Source organism: Artibeus jamaicensis, unplaced genomic scaffold (genome assembly GCF_021234435.1).
Source record: "Artibeus jamaicensis isolate MK-2021 breed Jamaican fruit bat unplaced genomic scaffold, CSHL_Jam_final contig_519, whole genome shotgun sequence".
Taxonomy (NCBI): Eukaryota; Metazoa; Chordata; class Mammalia; order Chiroptera; family Phyllostomidae; genus Artibeus; species Artibeus jamaicensis.
The window spans coordinates 50,457,107-50,471,213 of NW_026521871.1; the positions used below are offsets into that span (position 1 = coordinate 50,457,107).

At 55.7% G+C, this 14,107-nt stretch overlaps 1 protein-coding gene across 2 annotated transcripts in view; it reads left to right on the forward strand.

Moving 5' to 3' along the window:
* The first annotated feature begins 10,575 nt into the window (after window positions 1-10,575).
* The window catches only part of TRAK1 (trafficking kinesin protein 1), a 102,528-nt gene continuing 98,996 nt past the window's right edge, over window positions 10,576-14,107 (forward strand). For both annotated transcript variants that reach the window (XM_037148261.2, XM_053669466.1), the window contains exon 1: window positions 10,576-10,857. The gene's annotated coding sequence lies outside the window, so the exon portion shown is untranslated. The remainder of the gene's footprint in view (window positions 10,858-14,107) is intronic.

Consider the following 14,107-nt stretch of genomic DNA (forward strand, 5'->3'; position numbering starts at 1 on the left):
CAGTGTCTGTCCCTACCATACGAGGCGTGGACTATAAACCGCATGTGCTTGAACTTTTTATGTAGCCTGATTGTAGGAAAATGCCTGTTGAAACAGGGTTCCCATTTCCCCAGGAGACTAACTTCCACTTACGGGGTGTGTTTCAGAGGCAGGAGCAGAGCCGTTGTTTATTGAGCATTTACTAAGTGCGTGGAGTGTATTTCTCTTCAGCGTATTACTGCATTTAAACCTGACGCTGGCCAGCCCTGCGCTGTTGGACACTGTTGTCGCTTCCCATTTCACAGGTGAGAAAACAGAAGCCTTGGTGGAGGTTACTGTAACTAACCTGCCCAACATCACGCAGTGACTAACGGTGACTGTGCCTTCCTGTCCCCAGAGGGGTTCAGCTTGCAGTGGAAGTGCTTTCTTTAGGAAGTGCATTCGTGCCAGTGTTGCCGTGTAGAGGAAATGTGCTCATCTCCAGGCTGTTCATTTCAAAGCGTGGGAGGGTAGGATGGGGCAGCGGTGCTGCAGTTCATCCCACCATGGAGAGGTGAGGGCCGGGTTGTCCTGTCGGAGGAGAGCCAGGGGCCTAGTAAGGGGGGATAACAGGACTGTGGGCAGGGATAGGGTGTGGGGATGGATGGGACACCCATGACGAGGAAGTGCTACTGGAAATTTTTAAATTATATTCGTGTGTCTCATTGTTATTAAAACAGAGACACTATATTCTGTGGACACCCTGTTTTGTGATCTGCCCTTTCCCACTCAGTCTTTTCTGAGCACGTGTTTTTGGCCGCCACGTGCTTCTCTGCGGTGCTGTTAGACATCATGCATTGGTGGGAAGGTACAGACTTATTGTTATGCAGATGGACTGTGATTCATTTCAGCGCAATCCATGTTATCAGACCTTCTCATTTTCCAGTTTTTCTCTGCTGTGCCATGCGGAGAAGAGGAAAGGTACATGTCTGTACACAGGTATGGTTTTCTCTTAGGGAATACTTGTAGAAGTGCAGTTGCTTTTCTTGTATGCCCCTGAGCACGGTGAGCTCATCACCTGTACCCTTGTCTATAGCGCAAGTTGTCACTAGAACAAAAAGTGCCAAGTGATAGATAGCAATACGTTGTCTCATACTTGTTTTAAATGCATTCCTTTGTATTTGTGGAGTTTTTTTTCTGAAAACTTTCATTACTGAATTGCCTTTAATGAAGATTCTAGCATAAGCATTTTAATTACGGATTCTAACATTTTTCAGTGTGAAATGGTCTTCATGATTCCTTGGAATGCGCTTGCTGTGAAATCCATGCTATCTTATAATCTTAACAAACTTTTTTTCATGTAGGGTTGCTCTCTTTAGGTCCCGATGTTTTCTCCTGAAAATTTGCAGTTCCACGTTTGTGGTAAGAGGAGAGTCCAATGAACCAAGTTCATGTTCGCCTCCCACATTTATTGGTGTGCTCGCTACACACTGTGGCATTAAACAGGCCCGGGTTTGACACCGGCCCTGCCTGTGGATCCTGGATGGTGGCAAGCTCCTGCCAGGGTCTGTCTTCCCGTCGGCCACACAGGGACAGTGGAGATGCAGCTGCGAGGCTGCTGTGAGCTCTGGCTTAGCCCCCCCTAGGGTGAGGCACCTGGGCCTGGCCAGGCACAGGGTCACCGTGGAGTCACCGAGAGCCCCTAGTGCACTTTGCCTTGTTGGAGTCATGATTTTTAAAAGGCTGACCCCTCCAGGGCGTGCGTGCAGTGAAAGCCAGGCCCTCTCGAGGAGTCACGTGCTGAGAGGGGCTCTCTCGCTTCCCTTCCTCGCTTCCATCCCTGTCCCACATTCCCGAGCCTCTTTCTCACTTCGGTGCTTCTCCTGCCTTTATCCTCGAGGGTCACAGCCCGGCAGCCGCTGTTCTTGGCTGGACGAGGTTTCTTGCTAACTTGGCCTGCACGACAGCAGGGTGCGCCGGGCCTCAGTGCCTCCCCCCACTGGACCTCAGCTGTCTTTCTTCCCATTTCTCGCTCCCCGGAGACCCTGTGGCCCTTCAGAGTGATGACTCACGCAGTGTGGGCCTCATGGCTTCCTAATTTCAGACATCTGGCTTATCTCAGGGGACGCTTTCCTCATCAGAGCAACAGCCCTCCAGCCTGGCATCTCAGAGATTTCCAACGAGACCCACCCCAGGGGTGGTGTGAGGGTACAGTTCTTGCCAATCTCTCTGGCTTTGGCCAGTCTCCAGATTCCCCCCAGTGTCCTGGTAATGTGCAGAGAACTCTGCTGCAGTTTCTGATTAGGGTTTAAAGTGGGACAGGGACTGCACAGCTGGGGTGCTGCACTGAGGGTCAGGATGCAGTGCTGAGGACCGGGATGCTGTGCTGAGGACTGGGATGCAGTGCTGAGGACCAGGATGCTGTGCTGAGGACCGGGATGCATTACTGAGGACTGGGGTGCAGTGCTGAGGACCAGGATGCTGTGCTGAGGACTGGGGTGCAGTGCTGAGGACCACCCCCACTCTGCCCGCTGCCCTCCAGGCTGGCCTCACACTCCCTGGTGGCAGGATGAAGTGTCCCAAGGGTTTGTCCTGACTTGGTGTGGGAGCACAGAGCAACCCCGTCGGCCTGGCCTGCTGGAAACCTGTGTGGAGTTACCATTTCTTTGCTGGCCTGGCAGCGCTGGCTCTCAGGGATCCACAGCCAAGCTTTGAATGTCTTGCCCAGCTTTTGGGGTCTCTCAGGTGACATGTCTGTGCTGGGCCTGGGCCAGCTGGCCTCACAGCAAGGTTCCACTGGGGACGAAAGAGGAGAGGCAGGCCATAAGGGAGGCTGCTCCGCTCAGCCTCCCCTGGGCGCCTTTGGCAGGGGAGGGAGCTATTTATGGCCGGGTAGGAACCTGCGGCCAGCCAGAGAGACGGGGCGGTTATGTAAGGCTGTCAGAGCTGCTGCCTTTTTCTGCTCTTTTCTTCCTTACTCTGGGGGCCAGGGGTGGGCTTGCAGAGGACAGCATGCCTGTTACAGCAGAATGGTCTTGGGAAACTGGGGGGGGTTCGGTCACATGACAGCAGTGTTGGTTCCCACAGATGAGGTGGGCTTGGCCTCCAGGGGGCAGTGTGAGCTCCGGGGCGGGTTTCTTCTGCCCTCAGCAGGGCTCAGAGGGGAGAGGGCTGAGTCGTGGGAGTACACTGGTTCGGAGTGACTTTTCTCCAGTTGCCTCGAGTTGTGGATATTTTTTCTGAGTGATTCTTGATTTGTTTAAGGAAAAAAATACTATCTTGGGGTGACTCACTTTCTTCAGAGCCAAAGAACAGCATAGCTTTAAAAATGGCATTTATTCTGTGTGGGTGCACGTGTGTGCACACAGACGGGTGCATGCATGTGTATGCATGTGAGTGTGTGTCTACCGTGTGGGGCATCAAGCTGTGTGTAGCATGAGGGGTGTTTGCATACATGTGTGCATGCGGGTGCATGTGGGCGGGTGAGGGTGTGGAAGTGATGATAGCAAGGCAGGAAGGACACGCATGCCGGGCACTCACATGCAGTTCCCCATCCACGCCGCAAGTCATTCCAGTGCAAACCGTGGCAGTGTCTGTCTCCGGTCTCCAGCCGTCCTGGCCCCGACAGTCCTCCTTCGGACCAGACGGTGCAGCTCCTGCCCTGTGCCTTTGGTTACCGCCGCCCGGCTCTGACTTCCTGGCTGCAGTGGCTGACCCTGCTCCTCCACATATTCTTTCCCATTCTCCCTGCCCTCTCCTGAGATGCTTCGACGCTGTGCAGCAGCAGTTAACACGGTTTGAGGAAATGCAAGATGCTTCCTGGCCCTGTTCTGTCACTGTCTGAGGGACACTCCGAGCCAGCCACCTCACCTTTGTTCGCCCCTGCCTCTCCAGACCAGGGCGGTTCTGCCTCGCTCGAGCACAGGGGGTTTTCCGGGACACGTGGCGTCAGGCGTGTGAAAGCCCCGGGTGCTCCATTGACTGCGAGGCCTGTGGCTGTTTCTGGGTGGCCCTGCTCTGTCTCTCATCTGGCACCGTCGAGGCAGCCCCGCAGCGCAGCTCCTCCTTGCCCTCCAGCTGTTCACTTGGGCTGCACTGCTTTCCCCTGCATAGCCACTTGCCCAGTTATTTAAGGAGCTGGCCTGGACCGATGGGACTGCCAGGAAGGTCAGATGAGGTCGAAGACCAGGGCGAGGGGAGCAGACCTGCAGGGTCCCCCATTAGGTGTCCGCCGGCCCTGGAGGTCAGACCCCATCTGTAGGCCAGTGGGCCACTCGAATTTCTTCTGTGGACTGGCCTGGTCTTGGTGGGGTCTTGGCGTTGAGTTCTTTTTGCTCTTTCACGGCAAAATGGTTATTTTGAGAGACGGGACAGAGGTGGGAGAATGGTCAGTGGTCAGGGACCCGGTAGAATGTCTGATTCTCCCCTGGACGGTGAGTGAGTTGAAGTGGAATGTTACACGTGTCAGAGAGACACCCGAATCCTGGGAGCCTTTCAAATCTAAGTTCAAGTCCTGGGCCACTTGTCCGATCTCCCTGAGCCTGTTTCCTCCGCTGTAAGGAACAGATGGTGACGTCACTTCATAGGCGGCGAGCCCGAAACGAGGTTGCGCAGGGGAACGGCCAAGCCTCATGCCGGTCTGGAGCCCAGTGGACGCGTGCGGGAGCGCGGCGGGCGGGCGGCACTGCAGCGTGGCTCCCGCGGGGCTCGTCCCCTCCCGAGCAGGCAGCGGCTTCCGCCGTGAGGTCATCGTGAGGTGGCGAGAACAAGAAGCTCCACGCCAGCCAGGGGCCCAGCGTGCAGAGGCTCCTCTTTCTGGGCAGAGGCATCTGAGGACCTGTGGGGTGTGCGGCTGCTTGGTACAGTTCGGCAGTTCCGAACAGACAGGTCCGGTGCAGCCAGAGTGTGCAACACAGGACAGATTGTTCACCGAGATTCTATCAGTCCTCTATTGCTGGGGTGACAAAGTGCCACAAATTCAGTGGCTTGAAAGAACACCCATTTGTCAACTCCCAGTTCTTCGGGGTAGCTGGGCTGAGCCCCTCCCTGGAGCTCTGGGGAAGGATCTGTATTCAAGCTTGTTCAGGCTGTTGGTAAAAATCGGTTTCTTGCGGTTGTGGGACTGAGAGCCCCGTGTCCTTGTGGGGCTGGTCTTTGTTCCCAAAGGCTGCTGGTGTTCCTTCTCATGCTTCTCTGGAGCTCCTGGAGGGCCCTCTCTGGTCCCTGCTTGTGACCCGCCCCTCCCCCTGCCACCGTCCGCTGGCATCTGCCGGGCCTCCCACTGGGAGCTTGGTTCTGGTTTTCTCCCAACAGCCTCTGCGTTTGCCCTGGAGGAAGCTCCTTGTTCAGCCCGTGGGAAGTAGGTGATCTGTGCTCACCAGGGACAGCTCTGTCTGCACATTCTCACTCAGCTCTCCTGCCAGAAGTCACCTGCATGTGGGTGGCGGAGGGTTTATGCTGAGAGCAGCAGGGACTTGGGGGAGAGCCGACAAGGACACAGAAGCCACCCCCACCCCCACCCACTCCGATGCTGGCCCCGTGTTTTCCTTGTCCAGAGGTGAGGCGTTGGAGCCCCAGTGACACCATCTCCTGTGTCACATGGCTCTTGGGGTTGTCGTTCAGGTTCCAAGCCACAAAAACCCCACAATGGAGGGCAAGATCTTAGGAACTTGCACACGTGTGTACTTTGTCAGCAAAGTTGAGATCAGCAGCCAACCGGAGTCAGCACGAGCAGCCTGTCTAGGACTCTGACATCCCGGGGCTGGGATCCCAGACCACAGGTTTGGAAGCGTGAGGCTGGGGACCTGGGCCCAGGGTGCCGGGGGCCAGGCGGGAGGGTTCTCTCTGCTGGAGCAGAGCTGCCTCCCGGAGTTCTTCCTCCTACTTCTTTTCCTGGCACCTCTTTTTGCTGAAAAATTGACCAGGTTGCAGAATTTCTCACTCCTCTGCTAAGAAAAATCCCTCCTTCCGGCAGGCTCCCGGCAGAATCAGTAAGCGAGACAGAGGCGCTTTCAGGGCTTGGGGCCGTCCGCCCTCACTTCGCTCCAGCCTCGTTTGTGCCCTCTGCCTGAAAGGAGCCTTTTTGCTTGGTCTGCCAGGCTTTGCCGGAGCCCGGGAGCCCCTAGGGCTGGGGCTGCCTCGTTCCTGAACCCCTTTGTAGAACCTAAAATGTCTGCTGACGTTCGAGTGAGGGGAGGTGAGACACATGGGTGCCAGGAATCATTTTTGTAGGGGGGGTCTCATCGTTTGGCTCAGCCCAGACCTGGCCCTCCCTTTGGCTCTGCAACCTTTGGAACATTCCCCAGTATCTCTGAGTGTTCTTTCCCTGGACTGGAACGTGGGGCTGGTGATGGTGCCCGGCTGAGAGCAGGGGAGGCGGCCGCAGGTGGTATCGGCTAGAACCTCCCAAGCCCTTGACCCAGCAGCTTCCTGGCTTCAGAAGGTCCTCAGAGTCTTCGCACCAGACCCTTTGTTTTGTTCCTGATTGTCGATCCTGCGACTGTGTAACTTAGTACTTAACAGACGCCACCCCCAGCCCCTGCCTTCACTGAAGATGCGCAGCTGGTGGCAGGTGCAGGGGGGCTTTTCCCAAAGGACCCTGTGAAGTCGACTCCATGTGACTAGATGTCAGGCAGAGAAAGGTTTCACGGTGAGACAGGTTTGGAAGTGTCGGTCGGCGTGTGAATATGATGGAGAACCAAGGAAGGGGCCCAGTTCTGAGAATCTAGGAATCATAATGTCAGCGACGATGGTTCTTTTGAGGAGTTGATATGTACTTGCCATGGGGGTAAGTGCTTGAAGTACCCGATTCATTTTACAGAATTCAGGAGTTTGCATGTGCCATTATTGGTGACTGTACTATTTTTTTAAATATTTTATTTACTTACTTTTATAGAGGGGAATGCAAGGAAAAAGAGAGAAACGCCAATGTGTGGCTGCCTCTTGCATGCCCCCTACTGGGGACCTGGCCCGAAACCCAGGCATGTGCACTGACTGGGAATTCAACCAGCAACCCTTTGGTTCACAGACCTGCATTCAGTCCACTGAGCTACACCAGCCAGGGCTATAACTGTCCTTCCATTGATAGACATTGCGGTTGCTCCTCACTTGATTTTGATGGGCTGAAGTTTGGTCTTCTTACTTCCAGAGGGGATTTTCTGGACAGTGGAGTGTTCTTCAGCCTTAAAGAGGAATGGGATTCTGGCACCTGCTACAATATGGGGTGAAGCTTGCAGACATTACACTGAGTAAAATAAACCCGTCAGAGAAGGACAAAGGCCATGTGCTTCCATTCGCAGGAGGCGTTTAGTGTAGTGAATTCACTGAGATGGAAAGGAGGCCGGTTGGCTGCCTGGGGCTGGCGGGAGGGGAGAGGGGAGGTGTTCACTGGGGACAGAGTCCTGCAAGATGAAGAGCCTCCTGGGGGTTGTTTGCACAGCAGCGTGACTGTACCTACCACCACTGGGCTACACATTTAAAGAGGGTCGAGGTGGTACTTTTAAATGGTATGTTCTTTTCAATCTTACTAAAACACAAATACCACTTTGGTATTTATGACAAAAGAAAGTCATATGAGAATTACAGTTCAGAAGTCATGGGGCCTGAGGTACCTCAGGTATGGGGTGCGTGTGAATACACACACTTACGTGCCAGGGTTGGAGACGTGCAAATAAGTTGGAGTAGTTCTGTTACACTTTTTTTAGGGGAGGGTGGCTCTCTCGAGCTTTTGAAGGCTTTGTCTGTTGCTGTGCATAAAAACTGTACTTTGGACTTCAACACGGTTGCTTGCCTTCCATTTTCAGGCTTGAGTGAGCATTTGCTGATGTCTCCAAAATTTGCTGTTTTAGACAGTGTTCATACTGGGACTGTTTATTTTATAACAGTATGTTTCTGGCTTACGGGTTGGACGACTGAAAAGTGAAGGCAAGGCGCCGGGCGGAGGGGACGCAGTGACCGCAGTGACTCAGGGCCAATGAATGACCAGCATCCAGGCCAACGCCCTCATTGGTGAAAGAGACCATGAAAGCAGAAGTTGTATAATCCATGCTTGACGTCCTCTTTAGGAAATCTTTACCTTTTACGCCCTTTGCTTAAAAAAAAAAAACACATTGATTTGAACAGAATTATCCTGTTTGAAGTACAGTGATGGTGTTTTGCAAAAGACGAGCGTATTCCAAACCCTGCGTAACGCCCATGTAGAATGCACCCACGTACAGACTAAGGAGGGCCTGAGTGGGGAGGGTGCAGCCTGTTAACGGGCTTTAAAATCTTTTGCCCTCCACGCTCTCCCGTCCCTCCAACGCAGGGCATCTTTCTGGGTTGATCAATTGCTACCTGCTCTGAAACTTCCTTTTCACAGCTTCCTCTGAGGCTGCCTCGTATCTGACACGATCCGGTCTGCCGCACATTCGGTTGCTCTTAGCATTTCACTGTGATGAGCAACCCGGACCCAAGCCTCCGTGGGCCAAACGATCACACACATTTAGCCAGGCTGTCCACGCAGTGCCTGAGACCATCAGTGGTTAAAAACCCTTGTCAAATTGGGCCTCGTAATTTTCAACTCTTTGTTAGTCTCATGCGAATTTATTTTGCTTACTATTACGGTTCTTTAAAATGTTTGGTGTCTGTGCCTTTGGTGGGAGGGGAGGTAATCTTTATATCTCTTGCCCATTTTTTCTGTTTTTGGGCCGTTTGCTCCAGGTTTGCGAGTCCTGTGTGCACTGTAGACACGCCCTGTAGCGTGTACCCCTCCCCTGTGAGTTCTGTGTGCTGATCTGTTCATGAGTGAGCGCCGTAAGGGGTCGTCAGCACGCCTGCCGCTCCAGGGAAGCAGGGGGCCTTTGAGTTGCTGCAGATGGGACGCTGTCTTTCTGTTGCCTTTGCATGCAGCAGGAGCTTAATTGGTGCGCTGGAGGTCTTGCAGTCCACCTCCTCAGGCCTCCGCTGCCAGGCAGGTCTAGGCGTTTTCTTACCGGGTGGCATGGCCGTCTGTCTGCAGCCGAATCACTGCAGGATGCCACGGTTCGCTCCGTCTCGGGGCACCTCTCACTCCGACCAGCCTTATGCAGGCGGCCTATGCCTTCCCAGCTTGTATTCACGTGTCCACCTGGAGGCGGGCAGAGGGCTCATCCCCTCGGCCGAGTCCATTTAACAACAGGAGCTCTCGGTGGGTTTGAAGAGGGGAAACGTCAGGGTAAAATGTCTGTTAACTTTCTTTTTGTTTTCTTTCTTTTTCATCTTCAAAAATGAACTGCAAACGCACCGTGTACTAGAGAAGTAATTCTCAAACTTTCTTAGTCCCGGGACCCCTTAAAAATTACGGAGGATCCCAAGGGCCTTTGTTCGTGGGCGTTAATATTGATTCCCATGTATTGTATCCGATATCAAAGCAGAAGGTTTAACCACAGGGATGCAGTCACCCAGCCCGTTAGTTGGCCCTCAGGGCAAAGGCGTCATCCCACGACACGTGGTTTCTGGAAGCTCCAGGCCCATCCACACGAGAACAAGCGCCCTGGGAAGTCCCTCAGACCCTGCGGACCCTTCAAACTGGAGGAACTGCAGGGGCTCTCAGGCCAGCGCTCTGAGCGCTGTTGGGCTGAAGGACCTTCCGCAGGCGTCCTGCCGAGTTCCAGAAGCTCACATGGGACATTTCTGCCGGCACGTGTGTGTTGGTGTGTTTTCCCACATATGTGTGGTGTATATGGACATGGGCTGGGAGGAGAGGGGCTGTTGTTGCTGAATCGAGGTTAAGAGCTAAGGCAGTACTGCTCTCCTGAACTGTGCGGGGACCATCCCTGGCACGGAGGTTTGCTGTCCCGGGGACCCACAGAGTCTTCAGCCGCCTCTGTCATGCAGTGTCCTTCTCCGTCAGTTGGGTTCTGGTCCTCCAATTTTAGACGAGGCTGGGAAGGGCCTGGTTAGGCTGATGTTGCTGGCCTGGCCCCTGGAGAGGACTTGACTTGTGGGGTCCCAGCATCTCAACTTGCAGTCCTTGGGCTCCCCCAGAACCTGCAAATGGGCTGATTTTTCTGAAATTGCATGTGTTTTTTTTTTTATTTTTCTGAACTAGGTATGTAGTTGTCATCATATTCTTAAAGGAGTCCCCTAATTGGTCGCTGCAGCTTAAGGTAGGGGCCATGCCTTAAAGTTACAGAGGAGTTGAGAACGTAATATAGTTAAAAGCATTGAAGAGAAACAGCACCTTATACATAATTCAGTATATAAATGAAATGTCTGTGAACCCTGCAGAAGTAGATCGGTGCGTGTCTTCCACAGAGAGGGCACACTCAGCTGTCCTTGCGCTCAGCGTGGCCACCAGGTGTCCCGGAGTCTTTATTTCAGGGCAGGCGTCATCGCTTCGGCTGTGGCCCGGGTGTGTATTTGCTTGGCGCTGCTTCAAGACCTGCAGTGAAGGAATCCCAAGTCCTTTGCTCGGAGCAGCCGTGGGCTTTGATGGGCAGCGCCTGGGCTGGAACGAGGAAGCTGTCTTCCGAACGTGCAACCTGAGCCCACATCGCCTTGGGGCCCTTAGTTTTCTAAGGATTGTGTCCACTTGCTTCCGACGCTGAGTAACCGCGTTCCCCTCTCTACGCCATTCCGTAGATTCCCCGTGAGGAAGCCCTGCTGGTGTGCCGGACCTGACGGGGGCCGTCTGCCCGACTGCGCCAGACTCTGGCCGCGGGACCCCCCATGGCAGTGGGCACCCCGCCGTGAAACCTGCCAAGCTGGACGCCACAGCTGTGCTGGACGACACTTGGGCCCGCGCTGTGCCCTCCTCGGAGGCGTGCACCCATGCAGTCCTAGCCTGCGGCCCGGGCATCCCCGAGGAGCACTATGTGAGCGAGGCTGCGGAAGATGCCCCCAGCTGCAGGGGGCACCGGGATGCCTGTACCATCACAGGTATGGGGGCCTCTCCCTGCCAGGGAGGGAGGGCGGGGGAGGGTAGGGCCACAGGAACCGGTGTGGGGGAGGAGCAGGGGCGGTGGGGAGGGACCACTGGAGTCTGAGCTTTGGGACTGGGAGGCCGGCCATCGAGAACCAAGCCCTCCGAGGTGGAGACAGCACCTCCCAGAAATGTTGTGAAGGTTAGAGGTGGGGACATTGAGCCCCGAGCAGCGTGCATGGCCATCGCGATGCTCAGTGTCGCACGGCCCCCTGCCCCTCTCTTGGAGGTTCAGTCCCTTCAGACACATGATACGAATGAGACACAGAGGTGTGCAGGGTGCCCTCATGGGAACCACACACGGTGCCTCTGTGCACCCTTGGGAGCTGCACAGACATTGGTTCTTAGGGTGCCCGCATCAGGCCCACCTTCCGGTGTTCTGGGAATGGGGCTGGTCGCCCCCAGGGGGCTGGCGACGTCAGCTGGCCCGCACGCCACACTAGGGCTCTCGCTCGTCTCTTTCTCCCGTGGTGCCGCTGGGACAGAGCCTGGAGCCGGCGCCAGGGAGGGCCCGGGGTGGCGCGGTGCGGGCCCGGTTGTGGAAGAGCAGCCAGAAGCGTGTGGTTCAAGCCCCGTGTGAAGTTCGCTTTGTTTCCCATTTCTGCCTGCCGTGCGGGCTGCCATCCTCCTGTTTGAGACAGTGCTCAATGGCAGACAGTTTAAAACACGCGTGTTGACCTCCAGTCGCTTTTCATTGTTCCGGCTCACCCCTGAAGCTCGGAGGGACCTCGGTGTGTCAGGACCCCAGCCTGGGTGCCTCACCCCTGTGCTGAGCGCCCCGTCCCACGGGCGACTGCATGTGTGCACTCAGTGCACCTGCCCGCCCCCCCGCCCACCGAAGGACCAAGTTCCGCCATCGCCCCTCTCTCCACAACAGTGTCCATTTCCCCTGCTCACGGGCCTTTCCTGTCGGCACAAAAAGATGCTATGAGTGTTCTTTATTATTATTATTATTATTATTATTATTACTATTTTGTGATGCCCCTCTTCTTAAAAGGAATCCTCCTTGGCCCCCTTTCCCCAGAGCCAATGCTCAGGTCTCTGTCCCTCAGTTTGCTGACCCATTTTCTCTTCGCCTCTTTTCTCCTGCGTCCAGTGCAAGCAGGTGCGTGACCCCTCGGTCCCCCAGCACTGATGGCCGGGTTCAGTCTGGGGTCCGCCCTCAGCCTTCACCACCTTGCCTTTTCAGCAGGAGTTGATGCTGCCAGCCACTCCCTTCTCCTGGAAATCGGGTCCTCCTTGGCTGTGGGCCCCAACTCTCTGGGTTGCCCCCCGTTGATGGTTGCCCGGTGTCTTCTCCCAGCCCGGGAATGCGGGAGGGCCCGGGGCTCAGCCCTCTCAGCCCCTCGCTCCCCCGTGTGCACTATGTCCTAGTGACCCCTCCCAGTCTCCAGGATGCAAAACCCGCCTCTCCCCCCGACTGCCCTCAGTTCCTGTCCGCAGACCGAACCGTCCCCTCCAGGCCACACGTGCTGGTCCAACTGCACATCATGTTCCCTTGGATGCCTAGTAGATAACTTGAACTCCCGATTTCTACTTCACCTGCTTTCCCGAGGTCTTCCCTGCCTTTGCAGGTAGTACTTCCATCCGCCCAGGTGTCCATGCCAAAAACCCGGGAGGCATCTGGGACCTCTGTGTCTCTGTCACACTCCATTTTGCTGGGACATCTCTTGGTTCCTGCTTCCAGACTTTGTCTCTCACCAGCCCCCCAGCGGCCACCCTGGTCCAAGTCACCTTCATCTCTGCCCGGGTCATGGCAGTGCCTCCGCGGGGGCCTCCTGCCCGCCTGCCGCTGTGCTGTCGTCCATCCTCTGCAGCCAGGGGAGAGGCTTGTTCAAGTACAAAGTCAGATGGTGTAGCACTTCTGCCCAAACCTCCAGTGGGCTCATGCCAACCATGGCCTGTGAGGGTCCAGGAGACAGCCCCTGCCCGCCCTGTGGCCCGGCTCCCCTGTGCCCGCTGCACTCTGGGCCCGCGGGCCCCCTCGCTGGTCCCTGGACACATGGGAATACCCCCTTCTCAGGGCCCTTGTTCCCGCCGGCTCCCGGATCACCCTGACCCCCGATGTTGGTACAGTTCTGTCTTTGCTTTCCCCAAATGGCATTTCGTTAGCAATGTTATCGCCCTGCACAAGGAGGGACCCCCCTGCCTTCCTCCACCTCCCTTTCCCACGTTACCTCTCTCCCCAGACTGAGTTGTGAGCTGTGCTCGCAGCTTATAAACAGCACATACACCGGCCCCAGGGCAGGTACTTTCTGCGCCCCGAGCCCCAGCAGGTGCCGCAGTGCCAGCGTGTGGCCGGAGCTCAGTAAACGTTTGTTGGGTAAAGAAAAGTGTCATTTAGTTATCACTGCCTCTGCATGAAGCAGAGACTGTCATCCCCTTTTACAGGTAAAGAGACTAAATCACAAAAGGTTCAACTTCCTGCCTAAGATCCCTGAGCTGTGAGGGGCGGGACATGCATCCAGGCCACAGCCCTGGGGCACGTGTCCTCCGACACCCAGGAGTACAGCCTAGTTGCGGAGCCAGATAGCTAGTGGGAGCTGGGTGTGCACCGTGGTTAGTGCAGCGATGGTCACAGGCACATGGCAGAGCACTGGGGAGGGTGCCTGGCCAAGCCTTGGAGGGGAAAAGGTAGGAGTAGACCAGGAGGGCTTCACAGAGGAGGCAGTGTGCCAGCTGCGTCTTCGTTTGTCCAAACATGTGAACTAATCCCTGGGATTCATGCAGCGTCTGTGCTGGTGAAACCCAGGAAACATCCAGCCTGTTCAGGCAGTTTTACTTTCTCCGAACGTGACAACAGAGGGCAGAGAAATGGCAGAACGCGGTGCTGAAACCTCAGACCCTGCGGGGCGTGGTAACTGAAAGTTCCTTGCCCGGACAGCTGCGGCAGGCTCCGCGGGACGGCTGAGAAGCAGGGCTTTGTGCTGCCACAGTTGGCAGCAGCTCGGTAAACAGGAGGGTAAACACAGGCAGCGTTAAGTGGTGAAGGTGCCGAGCAGCCAGACCATGCAGATCACACTCGGGTTCTCATCTCATCAGACGCTCGTGGAGAGGAGGACACGAGGAGAAAACCTTTCTCGGAGCAACCGGAGAGCCCCCGAGGATGTGTGGGCTCCGGGGGCTTTGCCAAGTGTGGTCCTGGGCCACCACTTGGCATCTGGCCCCCAGTAAATACTCTCCGCCCCCTGTTCCCAGGGAGCGCTA